At 45.4% G+C, this 13,310-nt stretch overlaps 1 long non-coding RNA gene across 2 annotated transcripts in view; it reads left to right on the top strand.

Moving 5' to 3' along the window:
• Positions 1 to 13,310, top strand: part of LOC116649092 — a 134,896-nt gene that overhangs the window by 96,757 nt on the left and 24,829 nt on the right. The window contains exon 5 of one of the 2 annotated variants that reach the window (XR_004302617.1): positions 10,892 to 11,068. The exons of the other annotated variant lie outside the window; for it this stretch is intronic. This is a non-coding gene — a long non-coding RNA (uncharacterized LOC116649092). The remainder of the gene's footprint in view (positions 1 to 10,891; positions 11,069 to 13,310) is intronic. 2 annotated transcript variants of the gene reach the window in all.

Genomic DNA, 13,310 nt, shown 5'->3' on the forward strand with positions numbered 1-13,310 from the left:
TTTCTTTCTTTCTTTCTTTCTTTCTTTCTTTCTTTCTTTCTTTCTTTCTTTCTTTCTTACTTCTTTCTTCTTTCTTTCTTGTTTCTTGGCTTCCTTTTCTATTCTTTTTTTTCTTTAAAGAGGAAAAGCTTTACAGACACCCCCATCAGTGTCCTTTCAGGTCCCATCTGTGAAGTGGAGTCATAGTAGTTCCCTTCTCATGGTTGTTGTGATGACCAACAGTTTCAGCAGAAAGCTTTGGGCATGGTTGGAGCTCCCTAATGGCAGCCTGTGAGCTGGCTACATTTCTCTTAAAATATAATTGCCTCTCTGTTGCTCAGGGTGTCATCAGCCTATCAGTTAAGGTGCCTCCAATATCAAATTCATGAGAATTCACAGTCATGCTAGAAGTTCAACAAAACTTCTGGTAAGCAAATCCAAATTAATAGTATCAATACAGTAAAAAGTGGGAATATTACAACATCTTAAGGGAAAATAAACATGAAAACAAGCCCCCATTTCTACTGACCCAAAAGGGTAATGAGAATCCACTATGATTATCTAATCATTGAAAAGGTTGTTTTTCAATGTTGCTCAGCCCTGCTTGAGTGATCTGTGCCAGTATGATAGACAGTAAAATCATATCTATTTTTTAAATTTCATGATTCAAACTTTAACAGTCTTAAATTCCCCTAAATTAGCTAGCACTAGAGAGGGTCAGGTGGACTTGAGAATCCTTACTGGCGTTCTCTTTGAGAAGGAGACTCGGGACTCCATACCGAGGGCCATCTACACTCACTCACACTCACACCCACCCTCACAGTGATCAGTTCGTCAGTAAAACTCTTCTTTTCCAGGGATGTTAGGCTCATGAGCAGTAAAAGGGCACTGAGAAATTGTCTGTCCTGGAGCGGAAGCCATGCCCACACTGTCCTGGTACAGCAGAGAGCCCTGTGTTTTGTCCCAGCCTTAATATTTGCTGCACTTCCCATATTAAAGACAGCAACATGTCCAGTCCAGGAGGGCTCCAGGGACAGAAGAGGTTCTGTGCCCGCTGGGATGGACTCAGTGCATTTTTGGTGGGAACAGGACAATGGGCAAGATAAATACATCTCTGTTGGCCCGGGGGTCATGATGGACCAAGCCTTGACCCTTCCTGAATCACAGAGGGTGGTGGCTCATGGTCATTCTGAGCCATACTGATTCCACTCCCCGCTTTGTCTATGATTGGTCAAGGTCAGCATGAGATACAGTCCTGGCCCCTGAGACAGAGGGGGCTCAGAGCCAGCGAGGAGAGCTCCCAGATCAACATGTCTTTCCAGGGGTGACCCTACCCACCTGACTCATGTTCGCGAGGCTAATGTCTGAGGGTTTCATGCTTGAAGTCACTCAGGGAAGGCCAACCAAAATGCAGAGACACACAGCCCAAGATCTCCGACATTTTCTAGCTGCTGAAAAAGCCTGGAGTCGCCCTCTTCCCTTACATGAGGAATTAAAATCTGTTATAATGGCACTATCGGTTGGGACTCAGATAGCTGTAATAAAACAAAATGGAACTGCTGTAAACATGCACTTTTCTAGTTAGATTCTGATTCCTGCAAAGGCTCTGGGCTCAAGGCCAGGTCTCTCCAGGTTAAAATGGGTATTAGCAAATGTTAAAGTTGTTCAAGATTTCTGACCCCAAAATGAAATTTTTTCCCCTTGTTATAATGGAAGGGATTGAAAGAGGGTTGAAAAGGAAATCAAATTTCTCACTACGTGATTCTCAGTTCTAACGTTCTGTGTGGGGACCATCTAAAATCACACGGCATACCACCCACGGGAAGTCTCCACACTTTAGGAAACACCACTGTAATATATAGTGAACAGAATTAATATTTTTTATAATTCCAAGGGCATATGAAATATTTAGGTCAAAACAGAAAGTTTCAGAGGGTATGAACTATTGGTGATGTTAGTAAATTTCAGTTCTAGTAATTATGAAACACACATGCGCGTGCAAGCTCGTGGATTCCTCTGGTCCTTTAGTGCCGAATTTCAAGTCAAAGGATCAATATATCGTCTATCATCAGCTTGTTTTCAAAAACAGAAGTAATTGTCGCAACAATCAGCCACAATCAGTGAGAAATGCCAACATGGCATTAAAGCATAATGAAATAATAAATGTTAGTTAATGAGCAAACTCATCGCAGCAGGAGATTTTGTTGTGGATGTTTTTTGAGTTCTCAGGGTGCTGGGGGGGGGGGGGGGGTAACACAGTCCTGACAAAGAGCTCAGATTTCCACTGATTTTGCCTGAGAAGTTACGCTTCTCCTTTAGGTCCTGTGGCGCTCCCGAGTCCCCTGCTGCTCCCATTCCTCTCACATTCTCCCTCAAGATGGCATTTCCCGACCTTCAACACTTTATGCCACATGGATGACTTTTGCGTTATTTACTGGAATATAATATTTGCCATAATACAACATATAATAATGTTACTTAAAATTATCCTTGAGCAGGTTTATTTGACTTAAATACATATATTTCCAAAGGAAATGACATCTGTGTTACAAACGGGAAACCATTATCACTTGCTGTAAGTATTAGACAGTTAGTTATACATTAAATAGAACACAGGCATAGGGTCGTATTTAGATGCTAATGTCTGCCTAAGACTTGGGGTCTGAGTCCTGCTTCCTCTTGGTTGGTGAGGGAGGGTAATACGCGTCAGATCGATGTTAGAGCTGCAGGAGCAGCAAACAGAGACTCTGATGTGACTAGAACGAGCCAGTGAGTGCCAGAAGGGAACTATGTTGTTACTGTGCCATTAAATGTCATTTAAGCTTTGGGATTATCACAGTGAAAGCCATCTGGCTCATCGTGTAAGACCCCAAAAGTATGTACCCCCCAACTTTGTTTCTGATACTGCTGGATGTCTATAGTGGGTCTCTCCACATTATTCTCAAACAATCATGTGATCTGCTTCACTGGTCTAGGATGGGGCACGGATTCCAGTGCTGCTCACTGAGAGAAACACAAAGGTCCTCTGAGAAATACTCTTCCTTAATAAAAGAAAGTGTAATATAAGAAGATTGTTCTTTGTGGGGGAGGGAGGGGAGGTCTCTCTTCTCCCAGTATGCAGTATGCATGTGGAACTTGATGTCTAAGACTGAGCTATGGGGTCTTGATGCCTGGAGCTGTGGCAGCCATCCTGTTCCTATGAGGCACATGGCTTCTGAGTAAGCCAATATGCCCATGATGGAAAACTGGAGTACAGAAAGAGCCTTGGACCTTGCTGGCATCTCCAGGATGCTGAACCAATATTGAGTTCACCTCCAGACATCTGACTGAAAAATTACCTAGTATCCCTATGGCTAAAGGACCTGTTTGCTGAATGGTTGGTTGGTTCCTTGCAGCTAAACACATTTAGCCTCTTAGTCATGGATATCGCCAATGATCATCCTGTGGCACATACTACCAGCATGGGTTTCTTCCCTTAATCAGTACAAATTCCAACTCTCCTTCTAGAAACTGCTCAAGATTTAACTCTAAGAAGCAGAATCTAGGGAAGAATTCTATGGGTTAGAATTTTGGGGGAAGTGACTCTGATAAAAGTGATTATATTTATTTTACATATTTATATTTTAAATGCATAAGTATAATAAATATAAATGATAAATATAAAAATTAAAATACAAATGTTAAAAGATTGTATCTATAAATATATATTATGTCATATAAATTGATATATTTATAAATTTCATTATATATTTAATTATATAGATAATATATTTATATGTAATAGTTTTATATATAATACATAATATTATAAACACATTAGTAATTATATATTCTATAAATATATATAAGTGTATAAATTGTGTCATTGTGAACATCTGTAAATATCCATATTATAGGTTTAATCTAGCATGTTGCATTAGTTGGGGTTTGGATTTGTGGAGGAAATAGACTCAACCACAAGCTTTATAGGAGTGAGGAACTTACCGTAGGGAACAGATCTTATGGTTGGGCTGACCTAATCCCAGAAGTCACTGACTTCTTCCGAAGTACCGGAGAGGAAGGTGTCGGAAAATCCAGCATGTGGCTGCGAGCACGAAGTGGCAGCTCCTGGAAAGGACTGTGGAGACACGGCATCTGCCCAGCAGGGGCTCCCGGTGACTAAGGGTCCTGCTGCACTTCTGCGGACCAACTCTCCCTCGGGTCCCCCTGACTTCACGCCCAAGATGGTAGCCTGGGACGGGAGTGGATGCAGGAATATAGTGCCCCAGCTGAGGGGAGGATGGTGGCAGGGCAGGGGGGTGGGAGAGGGGAGGTGCCCTGAGCTGCCAGCAGGAAAATTAGCACAGACGTGTCTGTGCCAAGGGGAGGAAACAATAAAAATAAATGCGGAACTACGCTTCATTTGTTCATTTACTTATTCGTTCATTCATAAAATATTTCATGAGCACCTGCTTTGCAACAGTCCCTGTCTGGTCCTGGGCTGTAACTGCACAAGCCGGACACTTTCCTTGCTCCTGTTGTGGTCACCGCTGTATCTCCCTGCTCCCGATGCAGACTTGAGGGCACCTCCCCCTTCTAATTTTTGTTTAAGATTTTATTTATTTATTTTTGAGAGATGGAGAAAGAGAGAGAGAGAGCACGAACGGGGGGAGGGGCAGTGGGAGAAGCAGACTCCCCACTGAGCAGGGAGCCCAATGCGATGCAGAACCCGATGGGGAGCCCGATGCGGAGCCCGATCCCAGGACCCCGGGATCATGACCTGAGCTGAAGGCAGACGCTTCACTGACCGAGCCCTCCAGGCGCCCCCTCACCTTTGCCTTCTCCATCATTTGCTCCACGGAAAGCCTGTTTCGCTCGGTTGACGTGAAGAATTCTGTCTGATCTCAGGCTAAGTGGGATATTGGAATGGGGTGCCCCATCAGTCTAGGTGTGGGTTCTAGAGGAGACTGTGGATGAAGGGGCTTTCCCCACTCCTTTCAGAAGGAAGACGCTGAGCGGCCGAGCAGGCCCCTCTGCTCAGGGCTCCCCAGGAACAAGGGAGGGCTGGGAGGATTCGCCTGGGGCAGGGCTGCAAACTAATATCACCCTCATTTAATATGGAAGATGAAAGCGCTGTTATGAGTCGGAGGTATCTTGGCCCCAGAACAATAACTGTATTGATTGAGTCAAATGTGTTTAACTCCGACGGCGAAACATCCCATCTGCGTGAACTAACTGTGACTGCCAACAGCAAACGCTAGCAGGAGGGTGGCCGGTAAACCAGATGTCCCGAATCCCCGAATCTGTGCGCTCTGATTGTCTCGGATTTACGTGTAGACGCTGATGGATCAACTCAGATAGCTCACGGGTACTGGGGGACAGTTCCAAAGCCCCAGGTTAGGACTTCACCGTAGGCTGGAAGGTTGGAATGCCAGCCCTTGAATCCGTGTGTGTGCCCGGGTGTCATTTGGAGGCCATTTGCCGAACATTAAAAGTACAACCAATCCCGTTTCTCTCCACATCCGCGGCAGCACGCAGAGGAGGAGTCTGAGACCGAGCCACCTTGCTTCTGTAGAAGCACTCGCAATTGGATGGGAGGGACCCAACTGGCCTGTGGGTTGCAATTAAACCAGAATTTTGCTGAAGAGAGAGATAAAGAGGAAAACACACATAGGTAATTGGCTCAAATAAGGTCTCCTGTTTCCCAAAGTCACAAAGAATGGAAATTGGACCATGTAAATTAGAGAAAACCAGGGAGGAGTTCACACACACCCCGCCTAGGCACCGCAGAGAGCCTGCTTCACTCAGTGTGGCCGGCCACACCAGCCCCTCCACACATGAGACCCTTCTCCTTCCCTCCACTGTGCCGGTCAGTGGCTGGAGGCTGAGTTTCTCAGCCAATAAAGTGTGCTGTTTTTGCAGAGGCTGCTGTTAGGGAGATCAGGGATACTCAAGAGGATATATAGAAACATAATGGATGTCCTCATGGTCCTGTAATGCTCAAACTAAAAGTGAGTCTTGCCGGCTTTCTCTCTGTTGGCCCCCTGGCCCTGTTTTAGGCAAACATTTTCTTTCCATAGGTATTTAACAGATTATTAGTCCTGCTACACTTTAAAGCCAGAGGGGGAAGGCTGAGTCCTCCATGGTGGAGAGAGCTGGAAGAAGATGAATGCTGTCCCTCCTATTAAAGATGAGGACCCCCATCATCTCCTGCCAGTGGGATGGTGCAGCAAGGACACCTGCTTCTCCCAGGGGACCCACAGGGTGGCCCCCCGACTTCATGCTCCTTTACTCTTCCTCCCCCTTGCACACCCCATCAGCCCCCGTTGTGATCGGCAACAGAAGGGCCAGTGTCTCTGGACACGTCTTCACCTGAAAGTATGAGAAATGTGGGAAGTCCTTGTGAAGGCTATGCAAAGGTGACGTGTTTCCAGACGTTCTCTCCACCTTCCCCCTTTGATTCCTTCCCCCTGTCCTGCCCATGACTTTAAATGTAACAGTCGTGGTGACACTGATGTTCTTTACCGAGCAGTTCGCATGTGCCAGTCCCAGGAACTTCTTCAAGAGCTTTGGATCTGCCTCTCATGTTCACGCACCCCCCCCACCCCCACTCCCACCAAACCCTGAGAAACGGGGCCTGTTCCTATCACCAGCCCACTGCAGCGGGGCAAGAAGGAAAGGACTTTCCAAGTCACCGCAACAATGGGCAACAGGGGCAGGACTCAGAAGAAGCCTTGTCACACGTGGCCAGGCACACTACCACATTACAATTGGGAAGACCACCCGCCATTGTGCTGGGAGCCAGACTGGCTGGGGCAACGCCCGTCTCTACAGCTTCTTGCCCAAATGACCTTGGACGAGCTTCTTAACTCTGTGCTCCTCAGTTTATTCACCTATAAAGGAAGAACCCATGACATAAGCTGCGAGGACGGTACCTGGTGCATAGGAAGCACCAGACAGATGTTCATGGGTGTTACTGCTATTTTTATTTTCATTACCATATTTATTATTATTATTATTTTCTTTATCATATTTATGACTTGGCCTCTCTGTGTTTCTACCCCCACGTTGTTCAAAGATCACCTTCTCAGGGAAGCATTTCCCAGCTATTTCACTTAAAATTTCAATCCCCACCCACAAAAATCCCTATCCCCCTTCTGGCTTTATTTGTCTCTATTTGTGTTCATACGATGTACGATATATTTTACTGCTCTATGAGCTTTTCTGTCTGCTCTCACATGTAAGCTCCGTGGAGACAGGACTGTCTGTCTGCTCCCTGCTACCTCAGCGTGTGCAGACCAGGGCCTCGCGCAGAGGGGGTGCTCAGTAAACAGCCGGCAGACAGATTTGATGCAACACTGGGAACTTGATCTGTGTTGCCCCCGCCATCCTCAAAAGTGTGCCCCTCATCAGGCCTTGGCCTAGAGATACTTGTTCAGCAAGATGGACTTTGGGGGACCCACTTGGGCCTCCACAAATCCCTCCTTGCTCATGGCCTCAGATCCCAGGGCACCATCAGGCATCATTTTGCTACATTCAGCAACCTCCAGGCTGACCATTTTACAACCAGCTATTCATCCTGCTGTCCATTTTATGGAGCTGTTTGAGGAAAATGCCTCCAGCAGCAAGATTGCTTAACCTTTAGAGCTCCGGGATCACAGTTAATTCAAGTGACAACTTCATGACATTTAGTCGGGATGGCATTACGTTGGTTTCCAGGAAGCAAGGTGATGGTGCTAAGACCCTAATGAGATATACAGAATGTGCATGGAAGACTCAAAGGGAGACCTCCCAGATGCAATGAGGCTTGGCATTTGTGGGTCAGATGCACGGAAAGGGCCTCTCGGTATGCACTCTGCCATGGGCCCGGCTGGGGGTGGGAAGGGCATGCCCCTGGGTGCAGGCAGAGGATGAGGGTGTGAAGGGGTCAGCCCCGTCTTCTGCGGGACCTCCAGGAGTGGGAAGCGGGGAGCCACCCTCAGCTGTCATTTCTCAGAGCCCCCAGGCCAGCGGGCTTGGAGCCCCCAGCACACTGCTTCCTAGGGGGTGAGGAGCTGCCTCCAAACCACGTGGAGCACTGTCTGGATGCCAAGCACGATTTTATCCATTTCATTCCGCCGAGGCCTTGGATCGTTAGCTGCTGATCAATCGTTCTCTTTCTCTGGGGCCAAATGACATCCTGTTATTTGTTCTTTCTCTGATTTTTCCTTTCCAAATGGTGCCTCAGTTCCCTCGTGTAAAATGGTTATAATAATACCTACTTCGCAGGTCATTGAGAAGATTGAATAGACCCATACTTCAAGGGCTTAGAACAGGGTCTGGGACGTGGTATATGTTTAAAGAGTCTGTGCCATTACTACATTACTAGGACTGTTCTCCAACTTTTCCACGCTGTCATTCCCTTTAGTCTGTAAACGTTTCTCTGCTGCCTCCTGCTTTGGGCTCCCTGGGTACAAATTAAGCCCGGGAAACTGACGGATGGAATTCCAAGGAGAGAGAATTGATTGGCCTGGCCGAGGTCAGGTGTTTACTTCTGGACCAATCATCTGTGACTGGGAGATGAGGTCACCACGTGAAAAGAGCGGGGCGGATCCTTTCAGGGAGTAGGAGGGGCTGATTTTCTAAACCACGTGACGGCCAGCGAGGCGTGCTGTCAATCAGGGGCTGCCAGTGAACAGCCCGGCAGGTGATATACGGCCATGGGCTTGACAATTTCCCAAGGGCCGTGCAGCCTTGTGTGGTTTTGTTTCTTTTTGCTTTTATCTGTAATTTGTTTCAAACCATGCCTATTGAGAATAATGCATACTGAAGACAGAATTAACAGTGCTCATGAGCACAATGTCGATCTAATCTTTCGTCCGATTCTAATTTTATTTTCCTGTTGAATGCTTATTAGCAAACTCTATGCAATACAGACATCAGCCTCCAAAGTTACATTTTTTTCCATGTTCTCGACACTGGAGATTTGCAGATTGAGAACAAACACCAGTTTGGCCAGATCCTCCCTAAGATCAATGGCTGCCATTTTGTCCTGGGACTAAGAGACATTTCAACAGTTTATTCAGATACAGTTTTCCCAAGATAACACTCTATTTGGCTCATTTAAGTTAGGAGAGCAGAAAGAACAGGGAACTGCCAACATTGACCTCAACCTAAACTGGTGTCCACCACAATGTGCTCTCAAGTCTAAGCTCAGGTAAAGCTGGAAAGACCCTGGCCTTTCCTGACCCAGTCACTGGACTGGAGGCCACACTGGGTTCCTTGGTCTGAAGACAGAAAATGTGGACCTGTAGGTATACCCGAGTCCCTCTGCATCACAGAACGGGTTAGTGGTGAAGCCAGGATTTATACCCAAGCTTCCAAACCCATGAACCAACAAGATCTTAATAATGAACCTGTCTTGGGGCTGACCACCATCACATAGAGGAAGTTAAAAATGCCACCACTTCTTGTTGCAGCCCAAGTACAAAAGAACAGAGAGTAGAATAGGTGGTTTTCTGGATTGTAAAGGATCCCAGTCTTAAAAAATGACATTAACAGTTACACAGGTGACCTTTTCACATTTTTTTCCGTTTAAGATATTCCTTTGGTTCCTAAAATGTGGTAAGAGATTAGGACCTGCTAACCTGAAAGAGAACGTTGGACTAGAAATTGTAACCGCAGGGTTGACTTTTTGGGGAAAGGGTCAATTATGAAGATATTACAACCACCTTTCCTGATGCCTATAGGGAACAAACATTCTGAGTTCCCGCACCCTGCATTCCTGGGAGGAATGTATCTGAGACTCATACATATTTATATCAAGTAACATATTAGAGTAAATGTCAGCTTCTTTTTTCTCCTGTTAACTTAACATGCAGAAAAGTAAATGACCCATAAAGAAAAAGAAATGATTTTCTCTACCATGGAAGCCTTTAAATATGCAAACATTTTGATACCTAATAGAGCAGGTCATAAAGTGAGTTTGGTGCATTTTCTTGACAGAGGTTTTACAAGGTTTTATAAGGGTTTTGGTTGATGTACAGCATTCAGTATTTTGTTCTATTGCATCTGGAAACTTGTTTATTGGGTGGCTCATATTGCATAGCATTGACGTCTCCATAAACACGTGGTGTGTGTTGGAGTAAAGAGTCAACACCAATAGTGGTCAACCCATATTAACTAATTGGGATGGTGGGGATTATTATTTTAAAGGTGTCTGGACATTTTAGGGATTGAAGTTTTAATTCAAAATTGAGGATTAGGGTCATCTGGGTGGGTCAGTTGATTAAGCATCCGACTCTTGATCTCACCTCGGGTCTTGATCTCAGGGTTGTGAGTTTGAGCCCCGGGTTGGGCTCCACACTAGGGATGGAGCCTACTTATATAAATCAAAACAAACAAAAAATCAAAACTGAGGGCATAGTGCTTTCTAATCTATCTATTTTTCAGGTCTTCTCTGTATTAAAATAATTTCTACATCTTGACATATTTTGATGGTATCCCTATGTCTTGAGCTTGATTTTTTTCTTTTGTATATTCTCTTCTCCTTGCATAGCCTCTAATTTCTTCGAGTTGCTTTCTCTTATTTGCTGGTGTCTGTCTTTTGGCTGGAAGATTTCCTCGTGTGTGATTCCAGTCCGCTCCTGTCCAGGATGAAGGGACAGTGGCACTGAGTACACCATGGAGACTGTCCAGGACAGCCTGGGCTGGAGTGATTTCACTGAAGAATCCTCATGTCTATGCCTTTGTGCCTTCCCTCCTTGGCTTGTCAAGTTCCTCACAGGTGGAGCCCATGAGCACCGGCCAGGAAGGCATGGCCTGGCCACCATGACTCTGGATCCCAGCAGGGAGGTGAGCCTGGTCTCATCAGGGTTTGGTGTGCCCCTGCTGGGGTTGAGTGTGATTCTCGCCTTCAGGTGTACCCCAGCTTCTTCTGTGTTGGTCTCTGCAGGAAGAAATCACGTGTTCTGCCCACATAATGGGGATGGCACATTCCAGTGGCGTGAGCTAGAGGGGACCCAAGTTCTGGAGCAGAGCTCTGTCATTGACCCTGCCTTCAGTGCTGCTCCCAAAGGCCCCTGGTGCCTCGGATTCCTGAACCTTTGGGGGCTTCTTCGGAATAAACCAGGTTTGCTGCTCAGCTTTTCCCTGTTGGAGTCTGATTTAGCTTACCTTGCAAAATTTTTTGTTTCTTTGCCTCCTCTCTTTCTCTTTGTCTGCGGTGATTTATGCCTTAAAGGTAAGATCGATTCACAGTGATTGTAGCAGCGATTTGGCAGGGAGTGAAAGGAGCTCTCTCTGTCAACCTTCCACTTTTTTCACATACTGTTTGCCGATTCTGTAAAAGATTGTCTGAACCAATGAACTTGGCGTCAACAGCATTCTTCGGCAGGGTAAATTCCAAACTTTTCATGTGAATTCATTCACTTCAAAGTCATTTTCAGCAATAATTGTCAATTTTAACTGTTCACGATGTCCCGTTCTCAACTTTCAGTGCCTTTTAATCAGGAAAAAAAAAAAAAAAAAGACATAAATATTTAACACCTTTTGTTCTTTGCTTAATTTTTTTAAGTTGGTCAGAGTTGAATGCAAGCCAGGGTTTCTAAGAAAAAAGAAAAAAGGAAAGAACAAGCATAAAAACAAAGATTTTATATATATGGATATATGTAATTTTTTCCCCTGACTTGCTACATATAAGTTGCCTATGATCTTCATTCTGGCAAAAATAAAAATTAATGTCAATCAGGAGAATACATAGCCTGGTTCCTGCCATCTCGTGACCGTGAGGCAAAGGACCCCTCGTAACGGGCATTTCCCTCTAAACGATATGGTCATCGAATGGATTTTTTATGCCAAATAATGATAATTCATCTTGAGGTTTAAGCACACTAATGACACATGCTGATTAATTATTCAGGGAAAGTTAAGAAACATTTTCATTTTCCTAAACAGAATCAACCTAACAGAAAGAGCCTTGGCCAGCGAACCCATGGATCCTGTCACCTCCACAATTCAAAAGACTCCTGCATCCTGTGACCGCTTTGCTTTTTTCTCTTAGTAACTGTTTTAAGGGCACACCCAGTCCTCACCTCATGGCAGATGACACATCTGCAAGTTATTGGAAAACTGGAGACATTAGAGGGAAGATTTCCCTCCTCCTCCTCCCCTCCCTCCCTTCCTCCTTTCTACTTCCCCCCTCCTTCCCTCACTCCTGCTCTCCCTCCCCTCCCCCTCTGTGTTTCAGTGTTTGGTCTATGAGAAAGAGAAGGAGAAAGGAGTAAGAAGGGACCATTGCTCTTTAAATATGGCTAATTTACCCTTGTGAATAAGCCAGCCATCCTTAATTTTACATCCACTATCTGCACTTTCTAAAGTTTCCTATTGTTTCACTCATCGACTTTTTCCTTTTTCTAAAGCTATGACCTTACTTTTATTTTCCCAGAAGTTGCCCTTTATACTTTCTTAAAAACTCAATTTTTATCTCAATTCTACAGTGATTGCTACCTTGTTTCCAAAAAAAAAAAGAAAAGAAAAGAAAAGAAAAGAAAAAAAGCAGTTAGGAGACAGACAAACGGCCCTGCCGGGGGTACCTAGCACCAAAAACATTGTCGGTGCGCAAACATCTGGGTATTTGCAAGTATCCTCATCCTGGGATGGTACTTTGGGAGCAGCCATCTGGATGTCTGGCTTATGTTTTTTATTTTTTAGATGGATTTTTAAGACAGCTATACAGGAACTTTCAGCAGTGAGGCATGAACAGTAAATTCAGTGGTGTTTTTCACGTTGCACAGTGCGCCGCGGATCAACAGCTAAGTGGTGCAATTATATGTAGCTAGCTCGAGCACATACAAATTATTGTCATGAGTTAGAAGTTCTAATTCAGAGAATGTAAGCCTTTGAAATACACCCCTGTTTCTATAATCTTATATTGGCATTTCACCCTTAAATCAAAAATTGGCATGTCGGGTAAAAAAAATTGCGTGATTTGGGTCTCCATCAAACTTTGGTGAGCCTGATTCCATGAGAAAGCTGCCGAGGATGGGTTGGGATGGTGGAGGAGGGGGGAGTTCAGGGCCAGGAAATGGGGTGAAGTTGGTCACATTCCAGGTTTGCTCATGCCAGTGTACTCTTGCACCTGGGACCACACAGTGATGTAGCAGGGGTTACAGACAGAAGCCTGGAGTCCCCACAGCTTCATCTGCTCTGGGGCAGAACCTCCCTCCTCCATCAGGGAAGGAAGACAGGATGATGGCAGAGGAAGGTGCCTCCCTGTCTGCGAGGGGAGTGAGCAGCACCGAGCTCGGCCGCAGGCCAGCCGGCAAGCACATGGCCACGGCCTCCTCCCCCAGAGCTTACAGCCCCGATGTTAG

This window comes from Phoca vitulina, unplaced genomic scaffold, assembly GCF_004348235.1.
Source record: "Phoca vitulina isolate PV1807 unplaced genomic scaffold, GSC_HSeal_1.0 scaffold46, whole genome shotgun sequence".
NCBI classification, from domain to species: Eukaryota; Metazoa; Chordata; class Mammalia; order Carnivora; family Phocidae; genus Phoca; species Phoca vitulina.